The sequence below is a fragment of the Cibotium barometz genome, chromosome 59, assembly GCF_041138505.1.
Source record: "Cibotium barometz isolate CiBa-2024 chromosome 59, ASM4113850v1, whole genome shotgun sequence".
Lineage (NCBI taxonomy): Eukaryota > Viridiplantae > Streptophyta > Polypodiopsida > Cyatheales > Cibotiaceae > Cibotium > Cibotium barometz.
In genome coordinates this window covers 6,849,169-6,876,340 of record NC_141104.1, presented here as the reverse complement: position 1 = coordinate 6,876,340, position 27,172 = coordinate 6,849,169, and the positions used below count along the sequence as shown (strand labels likewise).

The following is a 27,172-nucleotide window of genomic DNA, read 5'->3' as shown; positions in this document are numbered from 1 at the left end:
GGTTTTTTTCCCGTGTGAACACACACTTGTGTGTTGGGCACTTAGCCCTAGGCTTAGTACTCTCATTGCACTTTCATTTTATCATTATCAAGTACATCTTTTCGAGCACTCACGTTTCTCTGTGCTTGAGCTTGTGTGTGTGTGTGTGTGTGTGTGTGTGTGTTCCTCCTACCCAACATTACAAAGTTCACAGAATGGGTTGTTATGGTGGAGGCTGACACTAGCCCCAAAGTCGTCAAAGTGCGCTCCGACAATGGTGGTGAGTTTACTTCTCGAGAATTCAATGACTTTTGTACTTCCCACGGCATACAGAGACAGTATTCTACTCCCCACACTCCTCAGCAAAATAGGATAGTAGAACGGAAGAACATGACCGTGGTTGAGATTGCTCAATCTCTTCTTTCTCATTCTCAGCTTCCTCAAAAGTTTTGGGCTGAAGCAATTAACATTGTTGTGTACATCATCAACCGTTCCCCCACAAAGGCGGTTGATGGGAAGACTCCAAAGGAGGCATATTATGGGAGAAAGCCATCAGTTTCTCATTTCCATGTCTTTGGATGTGATGCTCATGTTCATGTTCCCGATTCTCTTTAGACGAAGTTTGACCCCAAATCCACCCAAATGATCTTTGTCGGCTACAACGAACACTCCAAAGCTGTCAGGCAGGATCCCAACAAAGAGAAAGTTATATTATCTCATGACATGCGCTTTGATGAAACCCCGGAGACTTTCAGATCCCCGGAATCACCAGTAACTTCATCAACTCCTTCCTTTGGTTCCACCCTCACCATTGGATTCTTACCTCTCCTCCACCTCCGCCGAGTTCCTCTCTCTCCACGGTGGCTTCACTCTACATTGCAAGATTCTCAAGTCCCTTCTTCGACCATTTATCAATCTAGGATTGCTCCATCCAGATTGAGGAGATCTCCGCCAGATTACAACCTCAGAGTACTGGCATGCTTATAGTTAATTTTGCATTGATGACTTTCTTGATGCATCATGTAGAGCCTTCTACACCAGAGGAGGCCTTCAAAATTCAAGGGTGGCGGTTTGCGATGGAGACGGAAATGGATGCCATTAACAGAAATCACACATGGAAACTTGTTCCCCGCCCTTCTCATAGGAAGGTTATTGGTGTCAAATGGACTTATAAAGTGAAGTTTCTTGCCGATGGTTTACTCGACAAATATAAAGCCTGCTTGGTGGCTAAGGGCTATGCCCAAAAGGAAGGCGAGGACTTCTTGGAGACTTTTGCTCCAACTGCCAAGTATACCACTATTCACATTGTTCTTGCCATTGCCGCTCACTTCTCTTGGCCCATCTTTCAGATGGATGTCAAATCCGCCTTTCTCAACGGGGACCTTTAGGAGGAAATATATGTTGAACAACCCCCTGGCTTCATCCACGATGGCTTCAAGGACCGTGTTTATCTTCTACGAAAAGCTATTTATGGCCTTAAACAGGGTCCTAGGGCGTGGTACCAAAAGATTGATGCCTTCTTTCTCTCTCATTCCTTTGAGAGAACTCCTGCGGATAGTAACCTTTGCGTTTTGATAGAGGAAAATCACATTATGATTATCATTCTGTATGTCGATGATCTTATTCTCACTGGATCCCCCGACCCCGACCGCACTGCTATGATTATGGATCTTCTCAGTCATACCTTTGAGATGACCAATCTTGGTCTACTTCACTACTTTCTTGGCATGGAGGTCTGGTAGTGCCCACATGGGATATTTCTCTCTCAACAAAAGTACGCTTCTCAAATTTTGGAGAGGTTTGGTATGGACTATCGCTCACTATCTTGCCCTATGGACCCAAATCAAAAGTTGAGTAAAAACAATGACTCTCCACCCTATCATGATCCTACTCGGTATAGAGAGCTTGTCGGCTCACTTATTCATCTCATCATTACTAGGCTTGATCTTGCTTACAGTGTTGGTATTATGCTAAGTCGGTTTCTTTCAACCCCACATACTTCTCATTGGCAAGCTGTTGTTCGTGTTCTCAGATACATAGAGGAACCTTGACACATGGGATTTCATATGGCTCTAGTCTTGATTTGGTTGGATATTCAGATTTCGACTCGGCAGGTGATCTAGATACCCGATGGTCCACCATGGGCTATTGTTACTTACTTGGTACCGGACTTATTTCTTGGCAAACGAAGAAGCAGCCTACAGTTGCCGGTTCTTCAACAGAAGCAGAGTATCGTACTTACTTTGAAACAGTCAAAGAACTTTTGTGGCTTCATCAGCTGCTTAATCATCTTCATGTCCCTCCTCCTTGCTGGTTCTTCAATATAAGGAGAGTATCGTACTTACTTTGAAACAGTCAAAGAGCTTATGTCGCTTCATTAGCTGCTTGATCATCTTCATATCCCTCCTCCGATGACTACCGTTGTCTACTTCGATAGTCAAAGTGCCATGGCTTACACGGAACCCGGCCTTCCATTCGAAGTCCAAGCACATTGCTCTTCATTATCATATGGTTCGTGACTACTTGGCGCTCGGCACCTTAGCACTGGTGAAACCGGCCTCTGGTAGAAACCAAAGTGCGGTAGACTAGCAGTCACCCTTCCACTTGTAGTCTAGATATGAAAACAAATTGGATTGGAGCTAGACTGCCCTAAATCTGAAAATAGAATGACACCTATTGGCCCCAAAGCTTGGCGCCCCTTGCGGTATTTCTTTATTCAATTTCAAAAATATGTAAGGCTGAGTACAACAAAACCAGCCAAGAGAATACACCTGTATGGCCAATCTGGCAGCCCACAATACCTCTTAGCACAGAGGATTCACACACACAGATCTGTGTCTCAAAGCAACACTCTGTGCTACCTGTAAATGCTTCTCGGCATCTTGCAATATTCTACTCTCATAGGCTATCACATGTCCGTCCTGCATGAGAACTGCCCCAATGCTACTTCCACATGCATCACACTGGACAACAAAAGCCTTTCGGAGGTCCGGTAACACCAATACTAGATCCGAAGTAAGCTTTTCTTTGAGCTTTTTGAATGCTGTAATTTCCCGATCAGCCCATCTAAACGGAGTTGCCTTCTTTGTCAAGGCATGAAGAGGCGAAGCAATTTCAGCAAAGTACCGTATGTACCGCCTGTAATAGGAACACAATCCTAGAAAGCTGCGTACATCATGCACGGTCCTCAAATCTGGCCAATTAAGAATTGCTTCCACCTTCGCTGGATCCATACGGACTCCATGCTTGGACACAATATGCCCCAAGAAATGTATCTCTTGCAAGAAAAACTCACTCTTCTTGCCATTAACAACCAACCTATGGTTCCTGAGTTCTGCAAACACAATGGCCAAATGCCTTCTATGCTCGTCCTCAGTTTGTGAATGCACAATCATATCATCAAAGAATGTGCCCACAAACGCTCTATGAGGCCTGAAAATCCTGTCCATCATTCTGTTAAATGTGGCAGGTGCATTTGTCAAACCAAAGGGCATACCCAAAAACTCATACAACCCAAACGTGGTTCGAAATGCTGTCTTATGCACATCCTCGGGTCTAATACGTATCTGATGATACCCGCTTTTCAAGTCAATGCGACTAAAGACTGTGGAGCCCTGTAAGCGGTCCAAAATGTCATCGATCCTCGGAATGGGGAATCAATTCTTGATGGTATTCTTGTTCAGCGCCCTGTAGTCAATACACATGCGCCAAGAACCATCCTTCTTTTGCACTAAAAGTACAGGTGAGCAAAAGGGTGATGAGCTAGGCTGTATCAACCCTTTATTCAAAAGCTCCTGCACCTGACTCATAATTTCTTCCTGTTGGGCTGCACTAACACGGTACGGCGGTCTATTTGGTGGAGTACTACCAGGAATTAGATCAATGGCATGATCTTCTGGCCTCTCAGGAGGAAGTTCCCCTGGCAATGACTCGGAAAAACAATCTTGGAACCCACATAAGAAATCAGTCCTGTCCTTATCTAACATAGACAAATTAGACTTAGACTCATCATCTTGTGCATCCTTTACATAAATCAAGTACGAAGAAAGATGCTTTTTCATTACTGATGAAATTGCCGAAGTGGATACAATAGGAACAGATTCCCCTTTAAGTTTTACATCCAATACATGTTCTTTCCCTCTATGAGTCAGAGTGATTTTCCTATTGTATGTGTCCACCACCGCATGTACTCTGTGGCACCATGGCATTGTCAGAATATGCAGCGGAAATGATGACCAGATCTGGGAACACAAGAGCAAAAACGCAGACAGAAAAACAGCACAAGAGAGAGAGAGAAGTAGGCGTGTAACTCTGCTTTGATATACACAAGAAGATCCCGAATATGATACAAATATGGTATGGGGGCTGGGGGCCTATATATATGCCCCTGGGAGAGCAGTCGGCCAGCATAGGAAGTGCCCACGACTGCTGAAAAATGTCCACGACTGCACAAAACAGTCGGCCAGCAGAAAAGTGCCCACAACTGAATAACTACAGTCGGCCAGCAGTCCAGTAGCCCACGACTCATGTGTATGCAGTCGGCCAACACTGGAGTGCTCCTGGCATTCTCTGGCAACCCTCCCAAGCCACAGAAAAATGGGAAAAATAGGGAAAAAATGCGGAGAGTGGGGAAAAATGATAAAACACCTCATAAGGGCGGGCACACCCACAACAAAGGCCCTGGAGTATAAATCTAGGCAGGAGATGACTTCTAACAGGCATACCCAACAAAACATCACAGCCATCCAGAGGCATGATGAAAAACTCTTCGCTGTCCACATAACCCTGCAAATGAAGCCGAAGCTTCCCGATGATAGGAGTAACAGGTTCTGCATACCCTGGACAAGCCATGTTAGCCTCATATAACGGCCTCATCTCCTCTGCACGAATCCCCAATCAGCCAGCCAAATCTGGTGAAATGAAGTTGGCTCTAGCACCTGTGTCAAAGAATATCAAGGCATTCTGATCTCTCACTTTGCCCCATGCCCTACACAACTCTGTCACCACCTGGCTATTCCCCCACAAGATCAGGAACTAATCCCGCAGAAGGTTTTGGTTTCTTTGACTTGGGCTCTCCTTTATTGTCAGAGTCCTTTTGGGACTTTCTCTTGGGACAATTAAATGACATATGCCCCTCTTCAATACAGTAAAAACATTTCCGAGCATCTCTCAAAGCCTGTCTTTCCTCAGAAGTTCTCTTGGGCATTGGCAACTTCTTATACCTCGTCTCTGAAGACCCTTTAACATCACGAGAAGCATGCCCAGATTTTTCAGCTTTCTTGCTCGAGTTCTTACTATCCTCCAATGAGTAACGCATTAGCTGTCATAGCATTCTCGATCATCTGTGACATGTTCGTTACTCTTGTCTTGATACAATAATCTCGCACCTCTTTGGGCAGCACACAACAATACTTCTCTACCTCCTCAGACAAAGGCACTGCACGGTAAGAAGTCACTGGGAGTAGAGCTTCCCAAAACTTCTTGTTATAATCTTCCAAATTCTCACACTTTGAAGCATCCAACTTGTGCCATGCAGTCATAACATCCACCTCAAATGTAGATGTGAGCCATACGGAAGAGAAAACCTGTTTAAATTGTACCCAAGTAGTGGGTGCTATGCCCTGCAAAAGAAGAGTAGACCACCACTGCAAAGCATTGCCTTTGAGAAAAGTGGCAGCTTTCCTCACTTTAGAGGACTGTGTAATTCCCACCAGAAAAAGCAGCATCAAACTGCTGTAAAAAGGTAAGTGCTTTTAATTTACCTTTGGCTCCACTGAATGTATCAAACTTCACTGCAGCTCCCCCTTCCTTATAATCTTTCGCCTTACCCATAGGCGTTAGATTATCATATGGAAGTGGCTTCGCAAGATTGCTACCCCCAACATTCATGCCCATCATAGGGTCAACATTACCCATTCCCACACCTGGCATGCCATACATTCCAGCCATGTTTCCAAACATACCATTATGCATACCTGGCTGCATGCCACCATACATATTTGCTTGCATTCCAGGTTGCATGCCCCCAAACATATTTCCTTGCATACCGGACTGCATACCACCATACATATTCCCCTGCATTCCAGGCTGAAAATTAGCTCCAAAAGGCCCTGGCATACCCATGCCTCCCTAAAGATAACCCCCAGTCATAGATTGGAACACCGAGCCACCACCAAAATAACCTGGATGCATAGTCTGCTAAGGAATAGATGGCTGTCCAAAGAAAGAACTCTGTGAGTTTGCACCATAAGCATGCTGCATGTTCGGAAACTGTCCAAAAGATGGATCCTGTGGGATGGCACCACTATGACCCTGAGGAAGGTTCTTAGAACGAACCTTCTTCTTCTTCTTTTCGGGCTCTGTACGGGATCTCATAAATTCAGCAAACTTCTCACTTTGTGTGAGCTGCATAAACACATCCATAACACTAGCCAAACGATCTTTAAACCGAGCATCATCATCCTCTTTACCAAGTACATCCTCTGGCTGTGTTACATCATCAAGCTCAACAAGGCTAAGTGCTGAAAGTGTCCCAAGAAGGTGCACAAGTCCAAGGAGAGTAACACAGCCAAGGTAGAAATCCCATAGGGCTGGTCGGTGTTAGCAAAACCCAAGGGAATGGCAGCCTTGAGAGTCGAAGGCCATTTGGGGCACACCAAAGAAGGCTTTCAGGAACACGATTCCAAGGGGGGTGGAGCAAGGATGCCGGGATTAACCTCGGGAAGGAGACCATCGAGGGCTAGGGCATGATGGCAAGGGGACAAAGTGGAATAGATGCGCAGATCTCAACACCAAATCTAGAGTGGAGTTAGGAAAATGGCAAGGTTTTTAGTGAGAAAAGGTTGCCAAGAAGGATGACAGATTTGGGAGTCCAGGAGGAGACAAAGGGATGATGACAATCATCCAAGGTCAAGGTTGGAATCAGTTTAGCAGGAGGGGATGTCATGTGCACACATGGACATGGCTGATTTCCAGAGCTAATTTGTTATGTCCCAAGGCTGGCATGGGTTAAGACCTATAGGTCAGGTTAGCTTGGGGATTAGGGCATCTAATGAGGGGTTAGTGGTTAATTAGAGGCATGGGCTAAATATAGCCCCTAAATCATAGGGAGCCTATATAAATGACTTTATGACTCGGTTTGAGGAAGAACTCCTCACACCTAGACTCAAGGCCCTGAGACTACTCCATGCTCACACATGAGGGGTGTGTCCTATTGGTATGAGACGCCAAGGCTTTGCATGTGGAGCCATGTCTCTGATGCTACTATCCCCTATTTCGTGGGTGAGCCTAAACGGCTCTACGTTTGGGCCATGAGCTAGAAGCCAGTCTCTCTATGTTCCATGTTTATGCTTGACTGCAGGGGTTGGATGGTTGGAGGACTTTACATTGGTATCAAAGCCAGACCTGCATGGTTAAGCTTGGAACAAGCTGGGAGGAGGAGAGGAGAAAATCCATCACCAGATTTATCCTGAATCTGAGTCTGTGGGGCTGTTCTCAGCTTCCAAGGCCCACTAATATGGGACGCTTCGGCTGATGATGGGGCAAAGGTGGACGATGGTTGGAGAATAGGGTGGTTAGATGTATTTGGAGACCATACAGCAAAAGCTTCATCTGTGTTTTGTGTGCATGTTGGAAACATTCATGTAGGCCTCTACTTGTATGTGTACTTGCAAGATTTCCACTTGACTTCTTCATTGCAAGCTTATGAGAGTGTTTGATGCTTTACTGGTGCTCATGGAAGGCTGGTTGTGGTCTGTTCAAGGCTGAAAACTTCATTGCTTATGTATGTGTGTGGAGTTTGGGGCCTCAATGAACTTGATCATATGCACTTGCTTTTCATGGGCATGGCTAGAAGCAGTTCACTGTCAGGTAGCAAAACGATGAGAAGTAGCAGAAGGGAATCCTCAAGGTTATGTAGGTTTTGAGAGCCAACGGTGAAAAATCTCAATGCATGGAGGGGAGAGAGAAGAGCAGCGGACCAAGGACTTGTTTCTTTTTTTTTTCCGAGAAAAAGATCCTTCTATTAGTTAATGAAAAACAGCCACAAAGGGCTAGATACAAACTCGCCTCAAGTACGGGGTGGGAATCATATGATCATAAGGGGAAGAGACACTTCTCCTCCGTCTAACCGCTCTGTGAGGAGAAGGCTATCTCATAGGGGTGGGCGGGCGGGGGGGGCGGGGGGGGCGCGCAACCACATAGGTGGTCTGTGTTAGAAGTCATCTCCTGATCTACATCAGTCGTGGGCTTCAGGGCTGCTGGCCGACTGGATTTGATCAGTCGTGGGCACCTGTTTTGCTGGCCGACTGCATTTATGCAGTCGTGGGTCTTTTCATCAGTCGTGGGCATTCCTTCAGCTGGCCGACTGCCCTCTATGGGAGGTATATATAGGACCCCAGCCCCCATACCTCATTTGTATCATTCCTCGGGATCTTCTTGTGTATATAGAGCAGAGTTACACGCCTACATCTGTCTCTCTCTTGTGCTGTTTTTCTGCCTGCGTTTTTGCTTTTGCTCGTGTGTTCCCAGATTTGGTCATCATCTCCGCTGCATATTCTGACATGGTATCAGAGCCCTAGGCTCTAGATAGGTCTTGGGATTTGTGTGAGCAAGAGGGGGACTGTTTTGTGGCTGATTGGTGGACTGTTTTGGGCTGATCGGGAAGAGGAGAAGCAAGAGGAAGGCGGGCTGATTTGCTGGACAGCCACTTGCAGGTATCAGTTCTTCTTTGTTCCCACCCACCCACCCTTTTCAGAGTACATCCCCGCTATGGCAGATCTGTTTGAGATGGCCGAGAGACATGTGAAGATCCTGACACTCCCCACGTTCCCGGTGGACCGTCAGTTGGACGGGAGCAACTACGGCATATGGAAGGTGATGATGGAATCCGTTCTGGAGTCCTACGATCTTGCCGATTTCGTCGTTGTTGGTGTTCCACGGCCGGAAGTAGAGGAAGGGGAGTTACCGTCAACCCGAAAGGACCAGGAGGCCCAGACGCAGATGTGGGATCGCGTCAACGCCAGGGTCCGTTCGTTTATTTTCCTCAACTGCACACCACAGGTAATTAATCATGTAAAGCATATGACGCTGGCTAGAGGTATATGGCAGCATTTGGCCTCACTTTACAACAGGGTATCGCCCATGAAGAGGATTTCCTTGGAAGTACAGATGCGGGTTATGAGCCCTGCAAAGTCGTCGACGATGCGGGAGCATATTAACAAGCTGCAGGCTCTTCAGCAGGAAGTTCTTCAGGCTGGGAAGGAGATATCGTCAGAGGACATGGCCATAACGTTGCTGTCACATTTGCCCTCTTCGTACTCAGCATTCTACTCGTCTTTGATTACCAGTGGCAGGCTCAGCACCATCACGTGGGAGGAGCTTGTGCCCATGGTCCTGGACCAGGAGGAACGATTCACGAACCCTCCTCAGGGTGGAGGTTCGGAGGCCTTTACTGGCCAACGGTCGAAAGGCCGTAACACGGGCAAGGGGAAGGCTTCGTCGGAGAAGTCTTCTGAGAAGATGTCCGTTACTGACCGCGAGAAACTGAAGGCAGAGAGGACCTGTAATGATTGTGGCGAGAAAGGCCACTACTGGAGGCAGTGTCCCAAGCGGAAGACCGAGAAGGGTGAAGACTCCTCAGCAATCATGAAGACTCCGGCTTTTGTGCACCTAGAGGTGATGGACACCGATGCTTCATTTTCTTCAGGCAGGGAGGAGATTGGAGGACTCTCCGTAACGGATACTCGGGAGTGGATTCTCGATAGTGGTGCTTCCAGGCACATGACTCCTTCCCGTTCCGGTTTACAGGATCTCTGCAGGCTTTCTGGTCATATTCTTACTGGGGATACGTCCACTATCCCAGTTCACAGTGAGGGCAGGATGGAGATAGTTCCCGATGGCAGAGGGGGGAAGCATTCCTCCCAGGTGTTGTATGTTCCGGCACTTGGTTTTCATCTGTTGTCAGTGCATCAGGTTTGCAAGACTGGCGTACGGGTGGAGTTTGATGAGCATTTTGTTGCTCTCCGGGACAAAGCAACAGGCCAAGTGGTTTGGGAAGGTGGAGTGGAGAATGGAGTCTACAGGCTTTCAGCACTCTCTCTCCCAGGTCCTCAGGATTGTGATGAGTGGCAGTCTGGTAATGGCTACTCAAGTGTGGATACGCTGCAGGTGCGGGCTTTTCGAGACCAGGTGGTGGATAGCTTGCCAGTAGATGGCAGCAGTTGGCAGGAACTTTCCAGTACTGAGGTTGGTAGTTCTTGTGTTGGCGAGTCAGAGGAAGCTGAACAGGTCACTTATGCTCTGATGTCTCGTCGTGTTCGGGACATAGAACTTCCAGTAGTTGAGGATGTTCTTTCCACGGGGACCTTTCGGAAAGCCAGGCAGGTGACAGGTGTTTGCTTGCAGAAGGAGGTGGTTTCTCCAGGCTTTGTGGTTCCGGATTCAGAGGGGGTGGTTGACAGGTTTCATCAGGTTTCCAGGACTTGTTTGTGCACCGTAACAGGTGTTGATCCTTGTGAGCAGTGTGATGTCTCTGTGATTCAGAAGCTGTATGGTTCATTGATCTGGTTGATGGACACCGGATTGGACGGGAGCTTCCTGATGAGGCACTTGAGCTCTTGGTTGCAGATGTCTCTTTGTGAGGCAGGATTGCGTTTCCTGTGGTTTCTGCAGCATGCGAAGGATCATGGACTCTTGTACACAGGAGGGGGATTGTTGGATGGAGTCCGACTCCACGGTTGGAGTGACTCGGTTTGGGGAGGAGATCCGGACACGAGGAGATCTACTTATGCCCCAGGAGCAGTTTTACGGAGCAGCAGGAGGAGGTTACATTGCAGGTTTGGGCTTCCACTGGAGGAACCCATGGTCATCCCGAGGCACTTTGTTCGTGAACAGATCGTTGCTGATGACATCTTGCTGGAGTTCTGTTCGACGGAGGACAGTACGGTGGACCTCTTCACGAAGTCGCTCTCAGGATTTGCTCAGGCGGCACCCCAGCTCCCAGTGGTTGGTTACACAGCCAGGAGCTGAGAGGGGGTGTTAGAAGTCATCTCCTGTCTAGTTTTATACACCAGGGCCTTTGTTGTGGGTGTGCCCGCCCTTATGAGGTGTTTTCCCATTTTTCCCCACTCTCCGCATTTTTCCCCTATTTTTTTCCATTTTTCTGAGGCTTGGGAGGGCTGCCAGGTGATGCCAGGAGCACCCTATTGCTGGCCGACTGGATCTACATCAGTCGTGGGCTTCAGGGCTACTGGCCGACTGGATTTGATCAGTCGTGGGCACCTGTTTTGCTGGCCGACTGCATTTATGCAGTCGTGGGTCTTTTCATCAGTCGTGGGCATTCCTTCAGCTGGCCGACTGCCCTCTATGGGAGGTATATATAGGACCCCAGCCCCCATACCTCATTTGTATCATTCCTCTATATAGAGCAGAGTTACACGCCTACATCTGTCTCTCTCTTGTGCTGTTTTTCTGCCTGCGTTTTTGCTTTTGCTCTTGTGTTCCCAGATTTGGTCATCATCTCCGCTGCATATTCTGACAGTCTGCAGTGCCAAGTGGGGTCACCACCTCTATCTGTGAGAAAAGGGCCATGCCTCTGGAGCCTCAGGAAAGCTTCTACTGCTTCTGCATGCGGTCAGAACCTCCCTAAAGCTTCCCCCACTGACCGCGGAGGGTATGAATGATGTCGAGCCAAATGCTCCGGATGGACTCAACAGGCGGAGTATAGGTACCCTCGATGGCCCCGCTGCATCTAGCTCGCCAAATGTGCCAAGCTGTAATGCTGTTGTAAATCTCCCATCTCTGGCATGCGTGCTAAGGACTTGTTTCTGCAAAGCATCCCGGTAGTACATATGGCTGACTTGCTTACATGGACTGTGGTCGTACAGGTGCAAACTATGTCCAGCATGACGGACCATGTGTGTAAGCTTTTGGGCATATAACAGCTGGATATAGCATGCGAGGGGTGAGTTTAGCATGTGTGACCCTTTTTATGTCCAAATAATGCATGGAGACCCTCAGAATAACTAACCACGCTTTTTTCTTGGAGAGTGGGTAGAAGTGCTAGAAATAGCAACTCATGCACTTTTGCCTTGCTATGTAAGCAACATGGTTATTTTTTTGGCATACTATAGCTTTTTTAGGCAAAAAAAAAGGGGGGGGGGGGGGAAAGAGGGCTGAATTAAGGCGCCTAGCTATTAAGGGCATTTGGGGGCTTGCTTATTGGGTCTACGTGCTATTTTGAGCCTCACACATGTGTGTAAGGCTAAACATTGCGAGCAATTGCGTCTTCCCTCTTTCATCCTTGCCTATTCCCTCTACTGAATCTAGTCTTTCAACTCCATGGCAGAAAATCCTTCAACTACAACTGCACCTATGGCGATAGAAACTTCGGGAATACAGTGTGGCTAAACCTGGAACTCATGGACTCGTACACAAAGAGGCACAGCTTGGCACTCAACCACATAAGACAGCTTACAACAATAGCTACAAGAGTTCCGCTCCCAGGCTCCCCAAGCTGCAAATAGTTACCCTCCTCCATTGCAACTCTCCCTTCACCCGGAGCCTTCCTCGGGTGATGAGGAGGAGTGCGAGGAGCTTTCCTTAGAAAGCTGGCTCGGGAAGTGGATAGCCTTTTCTGATCTGTATAGACACACTGATGCTCAATACATCAATCAGATAAGGGGTTCACTCAGTGTAAGAACCTCCATGTAAAACCTACAACATGGGCCGATTTTCAGCGAGTGTTTAAGGCTGCGTTTGTCTCCATAAACAAGATTGATAACTTCCGACAGTTGTTCAAATTGGAGATGGGAAAGAAGAGTCTTGACAACTACTCCCAGGAGTTCAAAGACCTAGTGCATCGTTGTAAGGCTGCGTTTGCCTCCATAAACAAGATTGATAACTTCTAACGGTTGTTCAAATTGGAGATGGGAAAGAAGAGTCTTGACAACTACTTCCAGGAGTTCAAAGACCTGATGCATTGTTGTAAGGCTCTTGAGGAACCACGTGTTGGTTTACATGTTGTACTTATTTGGCCTTCCACTGGATTATAAAATGAGGTCCTCCAGAACCATATTCATTCTCTCGACAACATCTACCGTCATGCCAAAAATTTTGACGATACCCTTGCTATTAAGAGAGGTGGTGAGTGTTGGAGTATGCACAGGTGGAAGCATAGACAAGGAAAGAAAGAGAGAGCAAAGGAGAGAGCACTTATTGACAAGATCACCTTTATTATAGCTTGAGGCTTTTACAATGGCAATAGCCAGCAAGGAAGCAGGACAATGTGCTTGGATTGGATAATTATAAGTGATAATGGTAGTGATGCAAGGAGCTGGCCGACTGCTCCATAACCCACTAAAAGGAGAAAAATGGATAAAATCCTAATAAATGGACACAGTCCCAATACACTGAGATACACAATATTCCAACACCCCCTCTACAACTCATAGTGTGCAAGAGTCTGAAGAAGATAAGCTGATGAAGATGCAACCATGGACACTCCAATACTGCGGATAGCAGAATCACCTTGGAGAGAGCACCCGCCAACCTATTTCCTCGAAACACAATGCCACCACGAACAACAAAGAAATTTGCTTGGCTCCGAATTCCAACACCAGCGTGCAGTGAACTCCAAGAATAGAATGATGAGCAGCCGGACACGCCATGCCCATTATCCCTGAATAGTGGACTATGAACACATCACGTCCCAAAACCTCGAACAATGAACTTGGAACAGATCCTGTCTATAGTCTCTGCTACACCAAAAACTAACCTTGTCCTACCAGATTTTAATGGTTAGAACTCCAACTCACAATTCCCATGCACCAGAAAATGGAGCTACTTACAGCCCCCTCTCCCACCTACAAGCCTCCTCTGTGGCTAGAAGCACATGGGGGAAACTACATGTATACCAGAGAAGAAGAAAATCTTGGTCCTCCCAAGCTTGAAGCGCCTTGGGAGCCCTAGATGAGTCACTAGAAGTATCTGTATCATTGTCTTGTGTTGTGTCTTTGCCCTTCTTCTGAGATAAAGACTTGCCTGTGGTCTTGTCCTTCTTCTTGGTCAAACAATCCTTAGACAGATGTCCTCTCTTCCCACATAAGAAGCAACAACTTCGACCTTTCTTTTGTACTAAAGTACGTGCCTGATCTCAACTGTTAAGAGACACCTTGATCTTACCCTAAGAAACGAGGACGGACTCTTCTTCCAAGAGAAGGGAGATGAGGTCATCAAAATCCAGTTGAGTGGTTGTGACTCGGCACCTTGAAGCCCGAGAAACCGCATCCTACTCCGGGGGAAGCTTGGTGAGGATAAGTGCAACCAACTGAGTAGAGGGCAAAGCAACACCCATGGCCAGTAACTGGTCATGGATAATCTTGGCCTTCATAAGAAATGACTGCATAGAACTACCAATAGGAAATAACAAGCCATAGAGTTACCCTTGCAAAGTAAGGGCTAGCATCGATGAATCTCGAGCATAGAGATCCTCCAATTTGGACCATACTTGATGTGCACTGGTAAGAGTTTGTATAGCCAGCAAGACCTCCTTTGTAATAGTCTGCATAAGCACTAAATGCACCTTCGAATCACGATCCTCCCAGTCTTGTAATTTCGCAAGAAATTCATCCTCTTGAACCTAAGTCCACCTCCTTGAGTTCTGAGGGCCACTCCACTTTTGGAGTTGCATGCCTCTCTCAAATCTCTCTCTCTTGCTTTTGGGGAATCGTGCAAGTTCAAGCGTGGAGAAGAGGAGAAGAAACGTGGACTGCTGGCTGCTGTGTTTTTGCTACTGTTTTCTGTGCAAACCTGCCCGTACAGTCCATGTGTGCATGCCGTACAGAGTTGTACGACTGTAGGTACAGTACGGTTGCTGCAGGTTTCTCTGCTGGTACAGGCGGCACTGACAGGCTGAGCAGGTACGGGCAGTGCTGTGGCTTCTGACAAAGGCTGTACTGCAGGTACAATCGTACGGACAACAGGTACAGGTAGCTGTACGATTGCTGGCAAGCAGCTGTGCTGTAAGTACAGAACTGTACCATCAGGTACAGTCGGGTACAGCAGGCGCACCAGTAAACTCAGGTGACAATAGCACAGTCCGTACAGTTCTGTACGGACAGATTCAGTCAGGTGTGTGTAGGCTGTACGGATAGGTACAGTGCTGAATTACTGACCTGTACGGACAGATACAGCATCTTCAGTTGCAGACAGAGTTTTTCCAGAGCTTGGTTGGTGCAGAAGTCTAGTGATTGCAGGGAAAAGAGTACAGACAGTCGTTGTCAAGTGCAGACTGGTACGAACTGTTCCACGGGTGCAGAATCACGCACTGACTTGGTAAGCTCTGAACTTGTTCATCTGTCTTTCTTTCCATTGGCTTATGTCTGCTGCAGATTTGTGCTATCTGGCCCCTTGTGAGAGGAGGGGTATGGCAGATTGAAAAGGGTGGAAACAGAGACTGGACAGTGAATGTATGTTTGTGCTGAGTTGTGGAATCATGTGCATGAGATATGCCAGATGTATGCTCAAGGTTGTCCTGCTAAATGGTCTTGGCTGATCAGAGGGAAGCACAGAGTGTTGCTTTGAGACACAGATCTGTGTGTGTGAATCCTCTGTGCTAAGAGGTATTGTGGGCTGCCAGATTGGACATTCAGGTGTATTCTCTTGGCTGGTTTTGTTGTACTCAGCCTTACATATTTTTGAAATTGAATAAAGAAATACCGCAAGGGGCGCCAAGCTTTGGGGCCAACAGGTGTCGTTCTATTTTCAGATTTGGGACACTCTAGCTCCAATCACATTTGTTTTATATCTAGACTACAAGTGGAAGGGTGACTGCTAGTCTACCGCACTTTGGTTTCTACCAGAGGCCGGTTTCAAGGTTCCGTTGCCGAGACCAATCATCAACTTTCTTAAGAGGGTGAGCTCGTGGTTGACTCGAGGAAAGTCATCGCTGAAAAAAATTCAGCAAACATGTCTGATACAGAAGATGAGTACTTTTATCATGAAGAGGAACAGCAAGAGACCTCTCCTGAGAGAAATGCATCTGAGGATATTTTTGCAGGAGAACAGGCTGCAGATGATGAGCATTATGAGGATGTAACACAGCCAAAAGATGTACTTGGTAAAGAGGATGATGATGCTCAGTTTAAAGATCGTTTGGCTAGTGTTATGGATGTGTTTATGCAGCTCACACAAAGTGAGAAGTTTGCTGAATTTATGAGATCCCGTACAGAGCCTGAAAAGAAGAAGAAGAAGGTGCGTTCTAAGGGGTCATAGTGGTGCCATCCCACAGGATCCATCTTTTGGACAGTTTCCGAACATGCAGCATGCTTATGGTGCTAATTCTCAGAGTTCCTTCTTTGGACAGCCATCTATTCCTCAGCAGACTATGCATCCAGGTTATTTTGGTGGTGGCTCGGTGTTCCAATCTATGACTAGTGGTTATCCTCAAGGAGGCATGGGTATGCCAGGGCCTTTTGGAGCTAATTTTCAGCCTGGTATGCAGGGGAATATGTATGGTGGTATGCAGTCCGGTATGCAAGGAAATATGTTTGGGAGCATGCAACCTGGAATGCAAGCAAATATGTATGGTGGTATGCAACCAGGTATGCATAATGGTATGTTTGGAAACATGGTTGGAATGTATGGCATGCCAGGTGTGGGAATGGGTAATGTTGACCCTATGATGGGCATGAATGTTGGGGGCAGCAATATTGCGAAGCCACTTCCATATGATAATCTAACGCCTATGGGAAAGGCGAAGGATTATAAGGAAGGGGGAGCTGCTGTGAAGTTTGATACATTCAGTGGAGCCAAAGATAAATTAAAAGCACTCACCTTTTTACAGCAGTTTGATGCTGCTTTTTCTGGTGGGAATTACACAGAGTCCTCTAAAGTGAGGAAAGCTACCACTTTTCTCAAAGACAATGCATTGCAGTGGTGGTCTACTCTTCTTCTGCAGGGCATAGCACCCACTACTTGGGTACAATTTAAACAGGTCTTCTCTTCCGTATGGCTCACATCTACATTTGAGGTGGATGTTATGACTGCATGGCACAAGTTGGATGCTTCAAAGTGTGAAAATTTGGAAGATTATAACAAGAAGTTTTGGGAAGCTTTACTCCCAGTGACTTCTTACCGTGCAGTGCCTTTGTCTGAGCAGGTAGAGAAGTATTGTTAAGGGCTGCCCAAAGAGGGGCGTGATTATTGTATCAAGACTCGAGTAACGAGCATGTCACAGATGATAGAGAATGCTATGACAGCTAATGCGTTACTCACTGGAGGATCATCTGGGTTTAAGGGAAGTAAGAACTCGAGCAAGAAAGCTGAAAAATCTGGGCATGTTTCACGTGATGCTAAAGGGTCTTCAGAGACGCGGTATAAGAAGTTGCCAATGCCCAAGAGAACTTCTGAGGAAAGACGGCCTTTGAGAGATGCTCGGAAATGTTTTTACTGTACTGAAGAGGGACATATGTCATTTAATTGTCCCAAGAGAAAGTCCCAAAAGGACTCTGACAATAAAGGAGAGCCCAAGTCAAAGAAACCAAAACCTTCTGCAGGGTTAGTTCCTGATCTTGTGGGGGAACAGCCAGGTGGTGAAGAGACAGAGTTGTGCAGGGCATGGGACAAAGTGAGAGATCAGAATGCCTTGATATTCTTTGACACAGGTGCTAGAGCCAACTTTATTTCACCGGATTTGGCTGGCCGATTGGGGATTCGTGCAGAGGAGATGGGGCCGTTATATGAGGCTAACATGGCTTGTCCAGGGTATGCAGAACCCGTTACTCCTATCATTGGGAAGCTTAGGCTTCATTTGCAGGGTTATGTGGACAGCGAAGAGTTTTTCATCATGCCTCTTGATGGCTGTGATGTTTTGTTGGGTATGCCATGGTGCCACAGAGTACATGCGGTGGTGGACACATACAATAGGAAAATCACTTTGACTCATAGAGGGAAAGAACATGTATTGGATGTGAAACTCAAAGGGGAATCTGTTCCTATTGCATCCACTTCGGCAATTTCATCAGTAATGAAAAAGCACCTTTCGGCGTACTTGATTTATGTAAAGGATGCACAAGATGATGAGTCTAAGTCTAATTTGTCTATGTTAGATAAGGACAGGACTGATTTCTTATGTGGGTTCCAAGATTGTTTTTCCGAGTCATTGCCAGGAGAACTTCCTCCTAAGAGGCCAGAAGATCATGCCATTGATCTAATTCCTGGTAGTACTCCACCAAATAGACCGCCGTACCGGGTTAGTGCAGCCCAACAAGAAGAAATTATGAGTCAGGTACAGGAGCTGTTGAATAAAGGGTTGATACACCCTAGCTCATCACCCTTTTGCTCACCTGTACTCTTAGTGCAAAAGAAGGATGGTTCTTGGCGCATGTGTATTGATTACAGGGCGCTGAACAAGAATACCATCAAGAATCGATTCCCCATTCCGAGGATCGATGACATTTTGGACCGTTTACAGGGCTCCACAGTCTTTAGTCGTATTGACTTGAAAAGCGGGTATCATCAGATACGTATCAGACCCGAGGATGTGCATAAGATAGCATTTCGAACCACGTTTTATTACAGGCGGTACATACGGTATTTTGCTGAAATTGCTTCGCCCCTTCATGCCTTAACGAAGAAGGCAACTCCGTTTAGATGGGCTGATCGGGAAATTACAGCATTCAAAAAGCTCAAAGAAAAGCTTACTTCGGATCCAGTATTGGTGTTACTGGACCTCCGAAAGGCTTTTGTTGTCCAGTGTGATGCATGCGGAAGTAGCATTGGGGCAGTTCTCATGCAGGAGGGACATGTGATAGCCTATGAGAGTAGAATATTGCAAGATGCCGAGAAACATTTACAGGTTTATGAGAAAGAGATGTTGGCTATAATTCACGCTCTTTCTACATGGAAACATTACTTGCTTGGGGCTGATTTCACTGTGCAGACAGATCATCAGACCTTGCGCTATTTCCTCACGCAAACTGAGCTTTCAAAGAAGCATATGCGTTGGGCAAACTTTTTGTCTATATTTCACTTCCAGATTGTGCATGTGGAAGGCAAAAAGAATGTAGTGGCAGATGCTTTGTCACGCAAGCCACAGGCCTCAGCAGTTTCACTTGCTTATCATCATGAGCTTGATGAAATGAAAGAGCAGTATGCCCATGATGAGGACTTTGAAAGGTTGTATGATCAGCTGTCTGACGGTCAGCGGCATCAGCATTATACTCTCAGAGATGGGTTTTTATTGATGCATGGCAGACTGTGTGTTACCAGGCCATTGCGTCTCAAGGTTATGATTGAAAGTCATGCTCCACCGTATGCAAGTCATAGAGGTATTGACGCCACGGTAAAAGCAGTGGAGACTTTCTTTTATTGGCCAACTTTGAGAAGAGATGTTGATGCCTTTGTGAGGCAATGCATCGTATGTCAGAAGGTAAAGTTTGACCGTCAAAAGACACCAAGGTTACTACAGCCTTTACCTATTCCAAATAGACCTTGGGAGAGCATTGCCATGGATTTTATATTTGATCTTCCACGGACACAAACGGGAAATGATGGCATTTGGACTATCATATGCAGGTTCAGTAAGCAGGCTCATTTCATTCCCGTGCGTAAGACGATCAAAGTGGATCATATGGTGAAGTTGTTCATGGCGAACATCTTCAAGTATCATGGCTTGCCTACGTCTATCATTAGTGACCGTGATCCACGGATGACGAGTTTGTTCTGGAGAGGGTTGTTTGACAACATGGGTACAACTCTCAAGTTTTCATCATCATTTCATCCACAAACAGATGGTCAGTCGGAAGAGGCTAACTCTACAGTGTTGGATCTTCTTAAGTGTTATGTGTCAAAGCACAAGCAACAATGGGAAAAGTATCTTCCTTTGGTGGAGTTTGCATATAATAACACCGTTCATACCTCGACAGGCAAGGCGCCTTTTGAGATTGTGGAAGGAGGGAAGAAGGTACCACCCATTTTGCATACAAAGGATAAGATCTTTGAGGCTGATCAGTATGTGGAGAGTATGGATGAAGCTTATCGGAGAGTTAAGTTGGCACTCCAGAAAACTCAGCAGAAGCAAAAGAAAGCCGTAGACCGTCACAGACGTGCTTTAGAGTTTGCATTGGGTGATTGGGTTCTTTTGCGCTTTGAAAAGGCTAGACTCAAGAAGATGAAGGGTAAAGAGCCCTTATTCCCTAAGTTGAGCATGCGTTATTATGGGCCTTTTCAGGTATTGGAAAAGATTGGTGAGGTAGCCTATCGTTTGAAGCTACCAGATCACTGGAGGATTCACAATGCTTTTCACGTGAGTCTCCTTAGACCTTTCCGTGGGGATGTGCATGAGGATGTATCAGATGAGGCTCAGCCGGAAGTTGAGGAACTTGATGAGGTTCTTATTCCAGAGCAGATACTGGCACATAAGGAAAGAAAGGTACGAGGTAAAGTTTCCCGTCGCTATCTTGTGAAGTTCAAGAACTATTCACCGATGGATGCGAAGTGGATGGAGGAAGGTGACTTAACAGATTCACCTCAGGTTTTGCAGCTTTATCTCGATGCCTTTGAGTTAGAGCTGACTCTTGTTGTGGCTCATTCAGGTTCAGCAAAGCATAGGTCTGGAGCATTACCTGATGCTCAAGAGGGGGGTAGCACCTCCACTCCCTTGATACAGACAGGCTCAGATGACATCTAGAGGTCGCTTGGTGCAGTTTTATCTCACCCGAAGGTACTGATGGCTGACAGTACATCTGTTTATGGGACTTCTATGATATATGTGTACTAGTCACATGGGATATTGTGGTTGTGTATGGTTCATAGTGGTATACAACTTGGACTACTACTACGCCATTGGTTTGCAGTGAATGTTGATACATGTGCATGGCTTACAGAGATTGGGACGCTGATCTTGCCATATTGTATATTTCACTTTGGATATTTTGCTGTATCACCAGAATGGAATCGAGGACGCTTGCCATTTTTCAAGAGGGGGTTATGTCATGACCCTGTGAAAATGGGACAGCACAAGTGTGGGCATGGTGGTTGCTGAGCAAAAAGATTCACATTTGGGGTGCCCGGACAAATGAGAATGATGTGTGGACACTTCAGATGTGAAGGGGGACAAAAACATTAATGTTTTTAATGTTTTATTGATGGTTGCCCCTAGGCCTTAGTGGCCCCTAGGGAACTTTAATGTTTATTAAAGTTGGGGCCCTAGGACATTTTTGGAGAGAGGCCACTCCACTTTTGGAGTTGCATGCCTCTCTCACATCTCTCTCTCTCTTGCTTTTGGGGAATCGCGCAAGTTCAAGCATGGAGAAGAGGAGAAGAAACGTGGACTGCTGGCTGCTGTGTTTTTGCTGCTGTTTTCTGTGCAAACCTGCCCATACAGTCCACGTGTGCAGGCCGTACAGAGTTGTACGATTGCAGGTACAGTACGGTTGCTGCAGGTTTCTCTGCTGGTACAGGCGACGCTGACAGGCTGAGCAGGTACGGGCGGTGCTGTGGCTTCTGACAAAGGCTGTACTGCAGGTACAATCGTACGGACAGTAGGTACAAGTAGCTGTTCGACTGCTGACAGGCGGCTGTGCTGCAGGTACAGAATTGTACCATCAGGTACAATCGGGTACAGCAAGCGCACCAGTAAACTCAGGCGACAGCAGCACAGTCCGTACAGTTCTGTACGGACAGATTCAGTCAGGTGTGTGTAGGCTGTACGGACAGGTACAGTGCTGAATTACTGACCTATACGGACAGATACAGCATCTTCAGTTACAGACAGAGTTTTTCCAGAGCTTGGTTGGTGCAGAAGTCTAGTGATTGCAGGGGAAAGAGTACAGACAGTCGTTGTCAAGTGCAGACTAGTACGAACTGTTCCACGGGTGCAGAATCACGCATTGACTTGGTAAGCTCTGAACTTGTTCATCTGTCTTTCTTTCCATTGGCTTATGTCTGCTGCAGATTTGTGCTATCTGGCCCCTTGTGAGAGGAGGGGTATGGCAAATTGAAAAGGGTGGAAACAGAGACTGGACAGTGAATGTATGTTTGTGCTGAGTTGTGGAATCATGTGCATGAGATATGCCAGATGTATGCTCAAGGTTGTCCTGCTGAATGGTCTTGGCTGATCAGAGGGAAGCACAGAGTGTTGCTTTGAGACACAGATCTGTGTGTGTGAATCCTCTGTGCTAAGAGGTATTGTGGGCTGCCATATTGGACATACAGGTGTATTCTCTTGGCTGGTTTTGTTGTACTCAGCCTTACATATTTTTGAAATTGAATAAAGAAATACCGCAAGGGGCGCCAAGCTTTGGGGCCAACAGGTGTCGTTCTATTTTCAGATTTGGGGCACTCTAGCTCCAATCACATTTGTTTTATATCTGGACTACAAGTGGAAGGGTGACTGCTAGTCTACCGCACTTTGGTTTCTACCAGAGGCCGGTTTCACTTTGAAGCTTGCCTTTGACGCTCAGCACGTAGCACAACAGCAGAGGAAGCCAAAGAGTAAAAAACGCAGATGAAGAGGGGTTGATGAAGCAGAAAACACAGCCACCTTGGAGAAAACACAGGTGAAGATCGAGCTCCAAAAATGCCAGCAAAGAAGGGAAGAAAATCACCTAGAGGTAGAGAACTGGTACCTCAACGTCTAATACCATGTCAAAGTCACACAGCAATAGCACGCACATCAGCCTAGGGCACTGAGCAACGTCGGTGTCCGGGCTCCCATCTCCTAGCCGTTGCTCCCCTCAAAAACCCGGCCGGAGGAGATATCTATTACAGGGTGTCACCACTTCCTATATATGGCTCTTCGACTTCCAATGCTCTCGCATATGGGATAATCCACCACTTCCAATCATGCGACAACCTGAGAGTAGCTAACGAGAATTGCCACCTCCAACACCCTCTTTCAATCTGAGCACCTCGAACAACAGAGGGTAGAACCGCCCAGGACCCCACAGGCCCTGAGCTCTGATACCATGCTAGAATCATGCAGCAGCAGTACGCACACCACCCCCTTTTATGAGCCTAAACCATGGCCCATGGGCTGCCCCAATAGTAGCCCAAGTGTAGGGTAGAGGCTCTACTACAGTGGAGTAAGGGGTCTCTTATTCTCATGCCACGCGTCCAAGACTTCAACATCTCCCCCCAACCTATAAAAGCCAACCACACTTACCTCTCATTCACATTGCCCTACCAAGCGGGTTTCTACCTTCACCCTATTCACTTTCACCACGATCTAGATCACATCTATGAGGACCACTTGTCTCACCATATTTCAGCTCTTGACCTCTCCCTGCCCACATCCATAGTCACATCCCAACTTTCATCCATCATTCATGACTCCGCCCACTTCAGCTTTCCCAACACCACATGCTGCTCAGCCAGCTTGCCGATGGGCTCTCAGCCTCAAATTGGGTGGTATGGCGAGGAATGTAAAGCCAAAAGGCTCCGCCTCCTATACCAGAGAGAACATGGATTGATCTCAGCACTGATGCACATGACAGACCTACAGAGATTTGAACGCATGATGCCCACCCATAGGATTCCTATCCATGACATGCGGCATGCACTGCACTCGCTTTGATAGCCACACAATGAACCTTGATTCTTGACGATAGCTTACCTCTCGTTCACATTCTCATGCCACACCCCACCCACCCACCCCCCCCCTTCCCCCGCCCCTGGGCGGGTTTCTACCTTCACCCTATCCACTTTCACCACGATCTAGATCACATCTATGAGGACCACCTCTCTCACCATATTTCAGCTCTTGACCTCTCCCTGCCCATATCCATAGTCACATCCCAACTTGCATCCATCATTCATGACTCCACCCATGCCAGCTTTCCCAACACCACATGCTGCTCAGCCAGCTTGCCGATGGGCTCTCAGCCTCAAATTGGGTGGTATGACGAGGAATGTAAAGCCACAAGGCTCCCCCTCCTATACGAGAGAGAACATGGATTGATCTCAGCACTGATGCACATGACAGACCTACAGAGATTTGAACACATGATGCCCAAAGGATTCCTATCCATGACATGCGGCATGCACTGCACTCGCTTTGATGGCCACACAATGAACAAGAAGGTAGAGGAAATGGCAGTGTTGCATAAGTGATTCTGAGGACTGGATTATGGTCTTAGGAGATGTGAATACACACACAGCTAACATGCAACTGGCAAACCGATGCATTTAACTTTATGTGGCAGCACAACTCCCAACACACATAATAATGTTTGAAATAAAGAGTCCTTGGATCAAAAGGAGCCAAATCTCTATGGAATAATGCTAATGTGCAATAGTACAGGGCTGCTAGTAGCAAATGGTACTCAATGGTCTCACACAGAGAAAGCAACAGCACATGGAAAGACACAACCTTATTTCTTTCCACGGTATGGTCAATGTGGATTACAGTAGCCACTTTGACACCAGCCCGCCGCCACCCACAAGCGACTTCCCTCGAGACATCTCAGACTTGCAGTATCCCACAGAACCCGGATACACGGGCCAATATCTGTTAACCCAAAGGAAATCACGAGAGTCCAGCAACCACGCAGGATTGTAAATATATTCTGTAGACACATGGAGGGTTCACCCGCCAGATTTTTAAACGAGCTTGCAGCCTTGGCAAAGTAGCATATGTCCAGAACCCACTAGTAGGTTTTTGGCACTCGCTGGTTTAGAAGCCATCATTTTTTTTTTCTTTGTTTTGCAATGAATATAGATGCTTCAGGCATCTTCTGTTACATCTTGTGTTCAAGTCTCAGAAACGAACGTGTATATATATGTATATATATATGTATATATGTATATACATATATATGTATATATATATATATGTATATACATATATATGTATATACATATATACATATATATATATATATATGTATGTATATACATATATACACATATGTATATACATACATATATATATATATATGTATATACATATATACAGATATATATATATGTATATATATGTATATACATATATATACATATGTATGTATATACATACATATATATATATGTATGTACATACATATATATACATATGTATGTATATACATACATATATATATGTATGTACATACATATATATACATACATACATATATATATGTATGTTATGTATGTACATACATAACATACATATATATATGTATGTACATACATATATGTATGTACATACATATATACATGTATGTACATACATATATGTATGTATATATATGTATATACATATATATATGTATATATATGTATATACATACATATATACATATATATACATATATATATGTATATATATGTATGTATATATATGTATATATGTATGTATATATATGTATATACATATATATATATATGTATATATATGTATATATGTATGTATATACATACATATATACATATACATACATATATATACATGTATATATGTATGTATATACATATATATACATATATATATATATGTATACATATATATATAATGTATGTATATACATATATACATATAATGTATATATATACATTATATGTATATATGTATGTATGTATATATATATACATACATACATATATACATATAATGTATATATACATTATATGTATATATGTATGTATGTATATATATATACATACATACATATATACATATAATGTATATATATACATTATATGTATATATGTATATACATACATTATATATATATGTATACATATATATATATATGTATATATATGTATATATGTATATATATACATTATATGTATATATGTATATACATACATTATATATATATATATATACATGTATACATATATATATATATGTATATATATGTATATATGTATATATATACATTATATGTATATATGTATATACATACATTATATATATATATATACATATATATATATGTATATATATATATATACATATATATATAATGTATGTATATACATATATACATACATTATATATATATGTATATATATATATATATATATAGCAGCTTCAATCGAAGCATTGCAAACAGGTCCAAAGTCTACAGGCATGTATGGAAATGACTGTAATCAACATGATGAGAAAGATCAAGACATGTAAAATCTGACCTGCTGGGGCGACATGCTTGATGCCGCGTTAGGGGTGCTGGCAGCCATCACGTGCAATTCCAGTAAAACCTCTTCATCACGCTCTTCATTCGCCCTGCTTGCCAGGTAACGCTGCCGCAGGGCGAGTAAAACCCTAATTTCCTGCAGCTACACCCTGGTTTCTTCCTCTTGAAATCCCTCTTCTAATTTCCTGCAGAATTTTGCGTTTCTCTTCAGGTCCCTGTGGTGGTAGTCTCTCCACTCGCAACTCGCAGGTGAGCTTGGCCATCCATCACCAGAAACATCGAATACGACCTTCTTCTGCACAAAATCTGCGGCTGCCTGTAGGTGTAAGCTTCACCTGCGGAGCTCAATGGAGGGGGAAAACCTGCGCTAGCCCCCCTTCACATACACACACGCGTATACATATGCGCACATATACACACGCAATACAAGGCTCTGAAGAAAGACGAAACGCCATAGCTGTGATGGTCTACCTGGTCTTTAGGATTCCGACGCTTGGCAGACACGACGGTGGGAGAGAGAACGCAGGGGCATTGACGCTCTAAAAGGCAGAAGCGGCCAAGTGTGCTGTGTTTCAGGAGGAAGAAGGCTTATATTTTACTTTATTATATAACAATTTTATTTGATATCGTTTCAAAGGTCTAAGAAATAGGTTTTCATATATTTTTGTTTGTACCAATGGAACCCCCATGGAGCCATGCTCACACTTTATTCTTGACTGTGCACATTCCTTAGTATCTGACACCTACCCACCTCTTATTCAGAAGGCAACTTTGGTGCTTCTCATTCTCAAAAATTAAAATTGCCACCCCAAGACTTATGGAAGGCGGTGTTTGCATGCATTCTTGCGCTTGAGAGAGTATATCATATCGTATCTTTGGCGTGTCGCAAGCTTGTTGTGTTTTGAGCATCACCATATACTAGCATTTTTTTTTAGGCACTATTTCTCATCGTTGTCCTCCTCTCACGACAATAATTGTTACAAAATCCCTCATAATCAATGCAAAATCATACATTAGCAAACTCCATACTTGAAAGAGTGCACGCAACTAAGATGAGCTTTCATAGCCCA

At 45.2% G+C, this 27,172-nt stretch overlaps 1 protein-coding gene across 6 annotated transcripts in view; it reads right to left on the bottom strand.

The window, feature by feature from the left end:
* LOC147605431 (RING/U-box superfamily protein) overlaps nucleotides 1–26,714 on the bottom strand; it is a 47,741-nt gene extending 21,027 nt beyond the window's left edge. For 2 of the 6 annotated variants that reach the window (XM_086793269.1, XM_086793268.1), the window contains exon 1: nucleotides 26,098–26,714. The gene's annotated coding sequence lies outside the window, so the exon portion shown is untranslated. The remainder of the gene's footprint in view (nucleotides 1–26,097) is intronic. The other 4 variants (XM_086793266.1, XM_086793265.1, XM_086793264.1 and 1 more) reach the window with 4 other exon arrangements.
* Nucleotides 26,715–27,172: the final 458 nt, after the last annotated feature.